Raw genomic sequence first — 12936 nt, 5'->3', positions numbered from 1 at the left:
GGGACCAAACTTGGTGGTGTAATTAATTGCGTGTTACTGATTCCAAATTAAACACATGCATTAGTGCTTTAACATTGACAGCCCTAATTAAAATGCATTTGCAATGTGTCTACTAAAAGTCAATTAAATTGGTGGCGATTTTCAGAAAAATAAAAAAGCTACTTAAATACACCAGTTTTTATAATAAATGGACCAATATAAACTGTTTAAATATTTGAGTTGCATTCTCTTTAAATGACTGTAATTGTGCAGAAAGTGCATTGTTGTTATGCTCTATGATCTATAAATAGTAACCATTTGACGAATGCTTTTCTTCATAGTTTAGATGATGTTAGCATTATTCTACAATGTAGAAAAGAATGAAAAAACTCTGAATTTAATTTGATTAACGTGTTTTGGGTTGAGGTTTTCATAAATGGTCCGTTCTCCTCTTGGTTTTCCAACACACTGGCAACACAGTGTGCTACAGTGATGTTTGCATCGTCTATACAAAACTGCACCCGCCTGTGCTGTAATTGTTTTTACTACTAATCCACTAATCCATAATCCATACTTCATTATCACCAGTAGACCAGCAGAACTCTTAGATCATAAGGAACTTGTCAGTTATGCCAGCAACAACTACTCACCTAAGTACAGAAAAAAATACTAATTACATCAAAAAAGAAACGTAATGATGGAACTGGTTCTCAGCAGGACCACCCCAGGAAAGGACAATGGGGTTACACAGGATGGGGTGGAAGAAGTGGCCCAGCAGGCTAAGTGCTGCCACTATGATCAGGAGATCGCCGGTTGCCATCAGCTGCTGGAGCCCTGAGAGAGCACAATTGGCCTTGCTCTCTCTGGGTGGGTAGGTGATGCTCTTTTACCCCCTCATCACTCAAAAGGGTGATGTCTGCAGCACAAGGCGCCTGTGAGCTGATGTATTAGAACCGAGTCACTGCGCTTTTATACTGTGATACTAATTGTCAATTCAGCAGTTCGAAAAAAGGCGGTGGTTGACTTCACATGTATCAGAGGAGGCGTGTGCTAGTCTTCACCCTCCTGGTGTTGGGGCATCACTAGTGATAGAGGGAGTCCTAATGAGTGGGTTGGGTAATTGGCCGTGTAAATTGGGGAGAAAATGGTGTTACCAGCCTCAGAAACTAAAAATAACAGCAGCCTAAAATAACAACGCCTTAATGCTTCACATAGTATTTTGCTTTGTTTTAAGTTTCTACATGATTCCTTATGTGTTCCTTCATAGTTTGGGTTACATTTTATTTTGTAAATACTAATGCACACATTGGTAATATGTACTGCAATTGACAAACATTAATCTGTTTTATATAGTGATTTATTAATAGTCAAATTATGATAAGCTAATAATTTGGTAACGTTTCTAAATATGAATACCCATACTGCTATATAAAGTGCACACATTTGTTGATATTCAACATCTGATGAACTAATGCTTGGTTCACAGCTACTTATTATCCATGAAAGTTGTTAAAAAGTTATGTTACTCATCAGGGTAGTATTACTACTTATATAATTATTGGTAACACTTCCTATGAACGCTGTATTCATAATGCATTATGAATGCATTCATGATGCATTATATGGCATGCATAATACCTTATAATAACTGTACTAAGCCTGTATAATAACTCAAGTAAGCAAGTAAGTTGTTTATAAGTACTTATAAACAACAAGTATAAGGGTTTATAAAGAAAGGACTTATCTGTTCATAAGAACACTGTACAATGCAGTGGTGTAATGCACTATAACACATAGTTGGTATATTTTGGTATAATGCATTATAGTATGCAGCTATGATTTCTCAAAATAAGCTTTTTCTTTAAAAGTACACATTATAAAGCCTTATATACAGTCATTATTGACTTTAAGTGAAGTGAGTTATCATATGCTTTTTAAACCTGAAGTAAATTTGATTATGCCTTGTTGTAATGTCTTATAGAGCATTATGAGTGCTCGTTACTGGCTTTACTGGCTCTTTACTGGCTACAGTAAGGCATAATAAAATTTACTTCATGTTTAAAAGGCATATAAAATCTTACTTCACTTAAAGTCAGTAATGACTGTATATACGGCTTTATAATGTGTTATGTACATTTATAAAAGCTTAGTTTGAGAACTCATAGCTGCATACTATAATAAATTATACCAAAATATACCAAATGTGTGTTATAGTGCATTACAACAGCACATTGTACAATGTTCTTATGAACAGATATTATATGGCATTATAAGCCCTTATTTATAAACCCTTATACCTTTAGTTTATAATGTGTTATGAATGTTGCTGTAAGTAATTAAGCTATTATACAAGCTTATTACTGTCATTGTAAGGTATTATGCATGTCATAAAGTGCATTATGAATTCACTCACAAGGCATTATCAATACAAGGTTCATTGGAAGTGTTACCGAATTATTAAGCTGCATTTAATTGTCATATTGCAGTACTGAAAAAAGAAAAGTAATATCAATGCAATACTGTGTTGCCACACCATAGTTCAGGTTTGGATATCAGTAAAGAAGTGCAGTACTCTGTTCATGTTCTCTCACATCTACAGTAGATAAAGGCAGACAGACATATCTGAGACATCTGATAGAATTCGATGTAAAGGAAATGTGAGCAGCGTGAGCTGATGTTATTAGCCTTTATCCTGAGCGCTTATCCTGACCTGACTCTGCTGTGGGGAGATGTACAGATGAGTCTGTTGAGTCTGAACATCACACATTAAACACTAAATTAAATGAGGACAACTGTAAAAGGAATAGCCTCCACCATTTAAGAAGTCCAGTAGCTCCTCTGCTCGCTCCTGGAGAGGGAAGATGGACATTCACCTTTGATTTCCGTTTTTTTTTCTCTTCCAGAAATCCACTAATCCTCCTTCGGATAGCATGACTCATCCCCAATCACACATGTACACACACAGCTCTCCCTGCATTCTCCATGGGGCGAAAAGGCCAGGCTACCGCACAGCATTTCCAGTTTCCCTCAAGTGATTCTCCTTGAAATGTTGCTGACGTCCACTTTCACATTCTTTTCCTTAAAAGCCAATGATTTACTTTTATTTCAGTGCAAGCAAAAATAAAGACTTTCAGCTGCAAATATTCAGAATGAAATCATCTGTCCATGAACAAAAATACACTAAACAGCTTATATCTTTATGAGGTAGAGTCACCTGGAATGTTCAGCTTTCAGTTAACAGCTGTGCTGAACTCGTTAAGAGTTAATTACTTGAATTTCTTGCCTCTTAAAGTGTTTGAGAGCATCAGTTGTAAAGTTGTGAAGAGGTAGAGTTACAGGTATACAGTGAATAGATCTATTTGAGTAACGTTCTAATCCATATTATGACAAGAACTAGGTCAGTCAATCCGAAAAAAAAAAACATAATGATGGAACTGGCTCTCATCAGGACCGCCCCAGGAAAGGAAGACCAAGAGTTACACAGAATATACAGTACTATTGGGACACATGCATTTTCATCAAAATCAAGGGTATTAAAAAGCTTTTATAGCTGTTCTACTGGATTTTGGAGCATTGCTGTGAGGATTTGACTGCATTCAAAGAAAAAGCTTTAGAAAGATCAGGATTTTGGAGGATCCAAGAAGTATTGGATGGAGCAGGATCATTCTGGAGAATACACCTCCATTGCTCCACACCTTTTAATGCTGATGGGTTTTATACCCTCTAGCTTATGCCTGGTATTAGGCATGCTGGCAAAATTCACATGCATTTGCTCTACAGAGTCCTATTCTATTAGCTGCCCATCTGTCAGCAATTGGTGTCATTTAGGGCATTTTCATGCTTGTCCCAAAAAAGTAAGTTTGGACACAGGACCGATTTGGGGGAGGAGCTCATTATGTCTGGTTTGTTTTCACACACAAGAACTTTTCCGAAACAAAACAAAAATGGGTCGATTTTGCAATCATATATGTTACTTTTCTGTGTGTATTTTAATACATTTGGTTGCTTATGTTTATGTTTATGTTTTCTGGATGAAAATACTCAAGTTGCAAGGAACAGAGCATTTGGAGTGCACAACTTTCTTTCATAAAGCTCCTTTAAACCAGCAGCTGTAGAATGAAGAGTCCTCTCACTTATATCCAATTAAAGTGTGGATTTTTTTGGTATTAAGTAATGTTAACTGGTGAAAAAGGAAATAAGATAAGTTGTACTCTGATCGGGAGATAGCTGGTTTGAATCCAGGTCATATAGCTTGCCATCAGCTGCTGGAGCCCAGAGAGAGAACAGTTGGGTAGATGGTGCTCTTTCCCCTCATCACTCCTAGGGTGATCGGGGAAGTCCTAATGAGTGTGTTAGGTAATTGGCCATGTAATTTGGGGAGAAAATGGGATAAAAATATAATAAAAAAATATAATAAAATGATAAACAGAAAGCTTGTACACATACCATAGCCATTTGAATAGTAAGAAAAGGTTGGTGTATTGTATATCACACCCTTCCCATCCAACATACACACACACACACACACACACACACACACACTCAGTAAAGATAAGTGTCCTCCTGAAATCGAACCCACTCCCTGCCACTGTCTGATTAGCAGCCGGAACAATTACCCTAATCGTGTCATCTTAACGAACCCCGTGATAAGAGGCACAGGGCCCAGTAATCCAGAAGACCTTCGCCCACACACAGTATTGGCCCTTATCACCCTTTATAATAAAGATGAATTACTTCAAGAAAAAGCTAATCAAACATGTAAACATCCTGCGCTGATTAGTCCAGGGGTCATTAGCAGTTTATCAAAGTAACATTGGATCAAGAGCCTGTCTAATTATTGTTTCTTAAATAAGAAATTCTTCTGTTGATTACATTATATTTTGTATTTTGTGTATACAGCAACTTGTAAAGTTACTAAAGGGAGATGCTGACCAAGACATAAAGACAAGACATTAAAATATCATACCTAACATACCTTTACTCCCTGTTTTTAGAATATTTTACTATACAACTTACATATAGCCTACACTATACAGTACTGTGCAAAAGTTTTAGGCACCAAAGCAAATTACACTAATCCATTTATCTCAGCAATATGAAAAAAGCAGTTTTATATTTTTTTTCTTTTTGGAAGGCCCTGCCTCTGCTTTCCCTGCCTCCACCATGATCTGCTTTCTCTCACTCACTGAACAATTCCCGTCCGGGAGGGGGAAAAAAACACTGCCCGAGAACAGGCCAATCAGAACCCTCTCTGTTTTCTCTCTCTCTTTCCCACACGCGATTAGAGAAAAAAAAAAGTCTGTGGCCTCTGTGCACGTTTGTGTGCAGTGCACTCTTGGGGCACTCGTTCTGAATTCCGGGAGATTATATGTGACTCGCGGGCATCAGGGAGCCGCCACCGAAATGCAGGAGACTCCCGCAGCTTCAGGGAGACTTGGTTTGTCTGATGTTTTATCCTGTGAGCTGAGCTGAAGAACAAAGTGTAGAAACTCCAGATTTCTCCTGGATGATTTCCCTCAGCCAGCATGTGTATATTATGTTCAGTTCCGTCAGCAGCTCACCTGATTTACCACATTTACCAATTTACCAAACCAGGTGTTGATTAATATGATGAGAACTAGAAATAACTCTATTAAACTCAGATGAGGAGGAGAGATTAGGAGATGTTTTAAGGAAAACAGGGCTGTAAAAGCTCTGCTTTTTGTAAAATTGCTGTTTGTATTTATTGTAATGCTGTACGGTGTTTTACTAAGTTATTAAACACTTCCTGCACAGATAAGAAGCTTTTTCTTTACTGAAATTCACACAGGTGCCTAAAACTTTTGCACAATACTGTACAGCATGTCCAAATGTTTGTGGACACTCTTACTAATGAATACTGCATTCAGCTGGTTACAAGTTACACTCATTGCTGACACAGTTGTGCAAAAGCACACACAAACAGCTTGTCTAGTGCCTGTATAAAAGTACTGCCAATAGAATAGGACACTCTGTAGTAGATAAACATGAACATATTGGCAGCATTGAGCTGTGGAGCAGTGGAACTTTGTTTTCATCCAAAACTCAATCAAATCCTCATAGAAATGCTCTAAAATATAGTATAAAGCCTCTCCTAGACAGTAGAGACAGTTACTCAAACAAAAATATCAGGATTCTTATGATTTTATAAGAAACAATAATTAAACAGTCCCAATACTTTTGTTTATAACGTGCAAATGTTTTACACAGTGCCACTTTTTCTGTGATGAACAGACTGGAACAGATGGAAAAGCTCCAAGTTGACTTAAAAAATAAAATATTTTTACATTATTTAGGTTACAGGGGTTGGACAATGAAACTGAAACACCTGTTATTTGAGTGTGGGAGGTCTCATGGCTAAATTGGAGCAGCCTGGTGGCTAATCTTCATTAATTGCACATTGCACCAGTAAAATAATCAAAATATCGCAATGCACACAACATTATGGGTGACATACCAGCATTCAAAAAATACAAATTGTTGGTGCACGTCTTGCTGGCGCATCTGTGACCAAGACAGCAAGTCTTTGTGATGCATCAAGAGCCACGGTAACCAGGGTAATGTCAGCATACCATTAAGAAGGACCAACCACATCCAACAGGATTAACTGTGGATGTTGTAAGAGGAAGCTGTCTGAAAGGGATATTCGGGTGCTAACCCGGATTGTATCCAAAAAACATAAAACCACGGCTGATCAAATCACGGCAGAATTCAATGTGCACCTCAACTCTCCTGTTTCCACCAGAACTGTCCGTCAAAACAATACATTATTGTGGTCTAAAACCAGGTGTTTTAGTTTAATTGTCCAAACCCTGTATTTCTTTCTCTGTGAAGTAGCCTTGTTGGAGATGCACAATAAAATATATCCACATAAGCTGAGAGCAGTGAGGAATACAGTATTCGTGTATTTGTGGTGTTCAGCAGATGATGGGAGCAGAGAGCAGAACAGTGGGGTGGAGGCTAGCAGCGTTGCAGGGTTCAAAGCGAATGCCCTTTCTGCGGGACGCCTCAGCTGAATATATTACAGCGGCTTCCTCTAAAGCCCAGCCAGAGCCTGAACAGACTAACATTTACACTAAATTACCACGCTTCAAAGAGACTGCTCCACATACACAACCAAATGACTGAGTACTGTACCTCAATAATATGCACTAGTGATATTTACACACAGAGATATTAATAGTACAGTCTTTGACACTCACTGAATCTCAGCATTTTAACATTACTCAAATAAAATACAGTGTAAAATACAGTGCAATACAGGGACCTACTGTTTCAGGTGATCATTTATACCTTGTTGCTTCCCTAAGGAAGATAAAGGTTATAAAAACTTAAATTTAAACTCATACTGGCAATTTTCTGTCATATTTATTGAGTTACACATACAGAAGTAGCATGTATAACACATGCCAGGCTTCTCAGTGTGGAGTTGTAGAGGTTCCTAATGGAGTGATGCAATAATTCACACAGTTCCTGCAGATTTTGCTGTATGGATGTTAACCCTTTCAGACCCTGCATCCATTACAATGGAGATCATGTATTTTCTTTGTTTTTAAATGTTTTGTTGCACATAAGACTATTTGAGAGATGTTGTTCATCAGAATGCAGACCATAAACCATGAACCAGCCAATGAACAAGTTTATAAACCAATGAAAGAGTAACTTGGCTCCGCCCACTGCACTGGAAAAACAGTAGTTTATTACTAGAGCCATTAAGGCAAAGTAAGAGCTAATTTTAAAAAATGTAATGCGATTTAGAACACTTTTTAATCATGTTTTTTTTTTTACTGTTTATGAAACAAAATAGGACAATTTATTTAAAAATACAAAATATTATACACAGGCTTTCAATGCAATTATAATAAAACAACTAGTCTATTTTTTTTAGTATATTTTAGTCTTCTTTTCTGTGCATTACATAGAGAAAACATCATTCATACATTTTCTTTCATACACAACTTTATCTCTGGCTATCTGGTTCCACAGACTTCACGATGCTGTTTGTTCACTAATATTGTATATATTGTATTTATACAATATAAGAAAAGCTGTATTTATACTGAGACTAAATTACACACAGCTGCACTCTATTAACTTATTCAGTGACTTCTGGAGGCAGTTGATTGCACTGGATTTTATGAAGGGGTTTTAGAGTAAAGGGGGGCTGAATACTTCTGCACATCACACTTTTTCGATTTTTATTTAATAAAAAATGTTGGAAACCATGTATGATTTATATATATGTATATATATATATATATATATATATATATATATATATATATATATATACACCGTATTTTTCGGACTATAAGGCGCACCGTATTATAAGGCGCACGATGAGTGAACGGTCTATTTTTAGTGTTAGTCCATACACAAGGCGCACTGGATTATAAGGCGCACTAAATGAAACTTTATTTATATCAGTAACAATAACTCTGAGCAATAAATCCTTCACAATATCTGTGAAAAATAACAACATCTCTGAGCAATAAATCAACAAGCACAGCAAGTACGTATTACTCCGCGACGCTCCTGACAACGGTAGCCGCAACGCTCCGACAGACCATAATATTATGTTGAAGCACAGCAAGTACGTATTACTCCGCGACGCTCCTGACAACGGTAGCCGCAACGCTCCGACAGACCATAATATTATGTTGAAGCACAGCAAGTACGTATTACTCCGCGAGGCTCCTGACAACGGTAGCCGCAACGCTCCGACAGACCATAATATTATGTTGAAGCACAGCAAGTACCGCATTACTCCGCGAGGCTTCTGACTATAATAGCGTGTTGTGCCGAATTCGGTGAATAAAACGGTTTTAAAACAGAGATAAAGATTGGATAAGTTTCATTTCTGGATGAAGTGATTTCCAGCGCTGTTTGGATATAACTGTGGATTACAGGAGACTGGATTGATGGATTCTCTTTAGTCTGGATGCGTTTTGAAGGTAGGACCTGTGGCTGAGCGCGGGTGTGTGTTCGGGGGGTGGCGGCAGTGACCGGAGGTTACCCCAGGACAAAAGGAGAGAGCCTTTTATTACTGGAAACATGCGCTCTGACGCAGCTTTAATTCATGAAACATACATCCTACAGTAAAAGCACAGTTCTGGAATCCGGAGAGCCAGACGGTTCGAATGGTGTATGACATGACCGCATTCAATGAAATATGGACGAACGATAAACGCAAATATGAGAGTTATGAATTATTAAAATCATAACCAAGGCATATTTCGCCCTAAATGTTTATTTTCTGAAAGGATATTCTGCTAAATAGGCTAAATAGCTCAAAAGCAGAGATTCTAAGCTTTAAAATGGTATATTGGATGTCTATATTGAACCTGTAACTGTTCATAACTATTCAGAAACACAGCCAGTTATGAAATGTTAAATATTTCTGGCCCGCCGGTGGGCCAGCGTGTGTTAAGAGGTTAACTTTACTTAGAAGTGGGCGCTAAAAAGAAACAGTTTGTGCTATTACCCCAGAATGGGTGGAAAGGAAAGTTTACCGGCACCTTGTTCTGGCCACGGAGCTACAGTGGAAACTAGCTACCCTGAACCACAGCCGAGAGGCAGTACGGCAGTCAAAGGTAACCGCGCGCTAGCCCAAGAGGGGGATCTTTTTCTGGCGTGGGTGAGGAATTCTGCACAACAGAGCGCCGTGTACCACATAAAAATCGAGGTCAGTAAACACAAGCAAAATCCATACACAAGGTGCACTGCATTATAAGGCGCAATGACGATTTTTGGGAAAAAATAAGTATTTTAAGTGCGCCTTATAGCCCGAAAAATACGGTATACAGAGGTGGAAAGTAACTAATTACATTTTTTAAAGTACTTTTTAAGTTTTTACTTTTACTCAAGTTCATTTTGACACAAGTAATTTACTTCACTACTTTGGAAAATTCCCTGTTACTGAGTAAAAAAATTAAATGCTGGGAAAAAAATACGAATTGAGTTTTGTTCTCCATGGCAGCGCAGCTGAACTTTTTCCAGCAGTATTTATTACGGTTAGCGGGAGAGACGCTGTGTGAATCAGCTGAGGTCTGACTGCATAAATATCAAATAAATAGTAGATAAAATGGTGAAAAAATATTGCACGTTAAATATATTGCACAAATGGTGATAAGGGGATCACAGTACATGTATAGCGAGATGGATATTGCACACGGTAAGCATTACTGAGTAGTATGTTTCATTAAGTTTGTATGTAGTATGTAAGTAGTATGTAAGATCAGGTGAAATTATACGTGGAGCATAAAAGTACAAAATATATATTTTTCTAAATAAAGAGCATTCCTGTTGATAAAATATTGATATAATGATTTTATGCAGCCAGTGACAGGAGAAATGTGTAAAACTAGGCTTGTGTGTGTTTTTTCTTATTGTGGTGATGTGTCTACTCCTCACAGTGTTTGGAGGCTCACTGCTCCTTCAGAAGGTCGTTGTGACGGAGATAAAGACGTGTGTATGCCTTCAAACTATCCTCACACTGTGCTACCTCACACAGCTGTGCAGCCTGCTTTTACACGCTTGCATCATCGTGGGTGAAACGTGACACTGTGGAGATTATTGGAGGCCTTGGGCCTGGCTGAGAGTAACTGCTGCAGACGTCATTAAGATGCACGTGAGAAACACTATCTTTGCTGATTATGCTTAACCAGTGACGTCCTCGATTTATTGTTGCACAATTTTTAATCTGTACCCTAATTAAGCCTTTATCAGTGAGGTTGTGTGTGTTCATGTGAATGAGCTGACCTGCTGTGATGTGTTTTGGTGCAATATTGACTGTTAGCTCACTGAAGCTTATCTTTTTATTTTGTGGTACCCGTTATTCAGCAGTGATTTTAACGGAGGAAAAAAGCACACTAACAATGATATTTGGTAGTATATTGATGATATATTGGTAACTTATAACATCAAAATGTGAATTTACATTTCTAAAATATATCACTGTATTTAGCTCAGGAAAAATGAAGAGAGCACTTTAGTTTCTGAATCAGTTTCTCAGGTTTTGCTATTTACAGATTTATGTTTGAGTAAAATGAACATTGTTGTTTTATTCTATAAACTACAGACAACATTTCCAAATTCTAAATAAAAATATTGTCATTTAGAGCATTTATTTGCAGAAAATGAGAAATGGTTGAAATCACAACAAAAGATGCAGAGCTTTCAGATCGCAAATAATGCAAAAAAAAAAAGAAAACAAGTTAATATTCATAAAGTTTTAAGAGTTTAGAAATCAATATTTGGTGGAATAACCCTGGTTTTTAATCACAGTTTTTATGCATTTTGGCGTATTGTTCTCCTCCACCAGTCTTACACACTGCTTTTGAATAACTTTATGCCATTCTTGGTGCAAAAATTCAAGCAGTGCATTTTGGTTTGATGGCTTGTGATCATCCATCTTCCTCTTGTTATTTTATATTATTATTATATTCCAAAGATATTCAATTTGGCAAAATCTAATTTTTGAGTAGTCTCTTATTTTTTCCAGAACTGTATATTGATTATGTACTGTATAATATACAGTGGTGTGAAATAAACAGATTATCAAACAATAAAGTATATATTAATGCATTTTTCAAATTATGCTTTCATTTATTAAGGGAAAAAAATGTCCAAACCAATATAGACCTGTGTGAAAAAGTGTTTGCCCCCTATGAATTAACTGTGATTAATCACACTTTATGGAAAGCTGAGTTCAATTTCACTACTAACCACAACCACTACTAACCACGACCAGACCTGATTACTACCAGACCTCTAGAGTCAAGAAATCACTGAAACTCTCTGACAACATAAAGCAGCTAAAAGATCTCAAAAACAGAAGAAAATAAAAAAATCAAAAATGAGCCTTTTATATTGAATCAGGTTATCTTTGTCTGATATTAAACTTCGCTTGATAATCTTAAAAATATTAGTATGAAAAAAGCAAAAACAAGAGAAATATAGGAGGCAAATACGTTTTCACACCACTGTATATTTTACAGTATATTGTATAACATACATCTGAAGAGTTACTACATAAATGTGTATTTAAAGAATAGCACATATCTATTTTGGAAAATGTCACATACTGGAAAATGTTTTTATTATTTTTAAATATATGAGTAAATATCTTACATATATTTCCCAGTATGTCACAATTTTACGAATGATTAATTTGTGTAAAAAAAAACATATATTGAAGTATATTAATTAATATATGTACATTTTTCTGTTTGTGTGTGAACTGTGTGTAAAATATTGACATATATTTTAGTAACTCACCCACATGTTGTCTATCAGGGATAGGTCTGACGATGTGGCTGATCATGGCATAGTGTCTGTATCTTCAAGGCTAGCTCTTGAGATGACAGAAGCACGAGGACGAGCATTATCCTGTTGGAATAAAAATGGAGCACCAGAGTGTACATTGAGAAAAGTTAGGAGCTCTGGTGGCAAGATCTCATAAACATGACTTTGGGTTGTTAAAGTGCCTATAATAAAGACCAGATGTGATCTGATGAAGGTGATTGTATGAAATTAATTTGCACCCTACACCATGACAACAGACTGCCATTCTAGGTTACTACACGTCAGTTTAGCACAAAAATTGGTTTTCCGTCACTTGATTTCATCTGGGTGCATATATATGAAAAATATTAAACATATGTTTTTTGTATTTTTTGAACATATTATAGTTTTATAGTTGTATTAATCAGAATTAATCAAAGGCGTAGGAGTGAGTTTGACATTGGGGGAGGCACTTTCAAAGCCCACCGAGTGACTTAGTACTACATTAGAGGAATGACGTTTAATCACAAAAAAAATACAGGAAAACACTCAGGAGTGCACACCCATGTCTTCTTGGCTTTACCTTTACTTAGAAAATGGAAATACCCTGTTACTGTTCTAAGCTAAGCTAACTCTTAAGAATTAAGGAAAAAG

At 36.8% G+C, this 12936-nt stretch overlaps 1 long non-coding RNA gene across 1 annotated transcript in view; it reads right to left on the bottom strand.

Annotated features, from left to right (window-relative positions):
- LOC125781030 (uncharacterized) overlaps nt 1-12383 on the bottom strand; it is a 39643-nt gene extending 27260 nt beyond the window's left edge. The window contains exon 1 of the long non-coding RNA XR_007424072.1: nt 12277-12383. This is a non-coding gene — a long non-coding RNA (uncharacterized LOC125781030). The remainder of the gene's footprint in view (nt 1-12276) is intronic.
- Nucleotides 12384-12936: the final 553 nt, after the last annotated feature.

The sequence above is a fragment of the Astyanax mexicanus genome, chromosome 14 (assembly GCF_023375975.1).
Source record: "Astyanax mexicanus isolate ESR-SI-001 chromosome 14, AstMex3_surface, whole genome shotgun sequence".
Taxonomy (NCBI): Eukaryota; Metazoa; Chordata; class Actinopteri; order Characiformes; family Acestrorhamphidae; genus Astyanax; species Astyanax mexicanus.
Note: the sequence above shows the minus strand (reverse complement) of the source record. Positions and strands in the feature narration are given on the sequence as shown.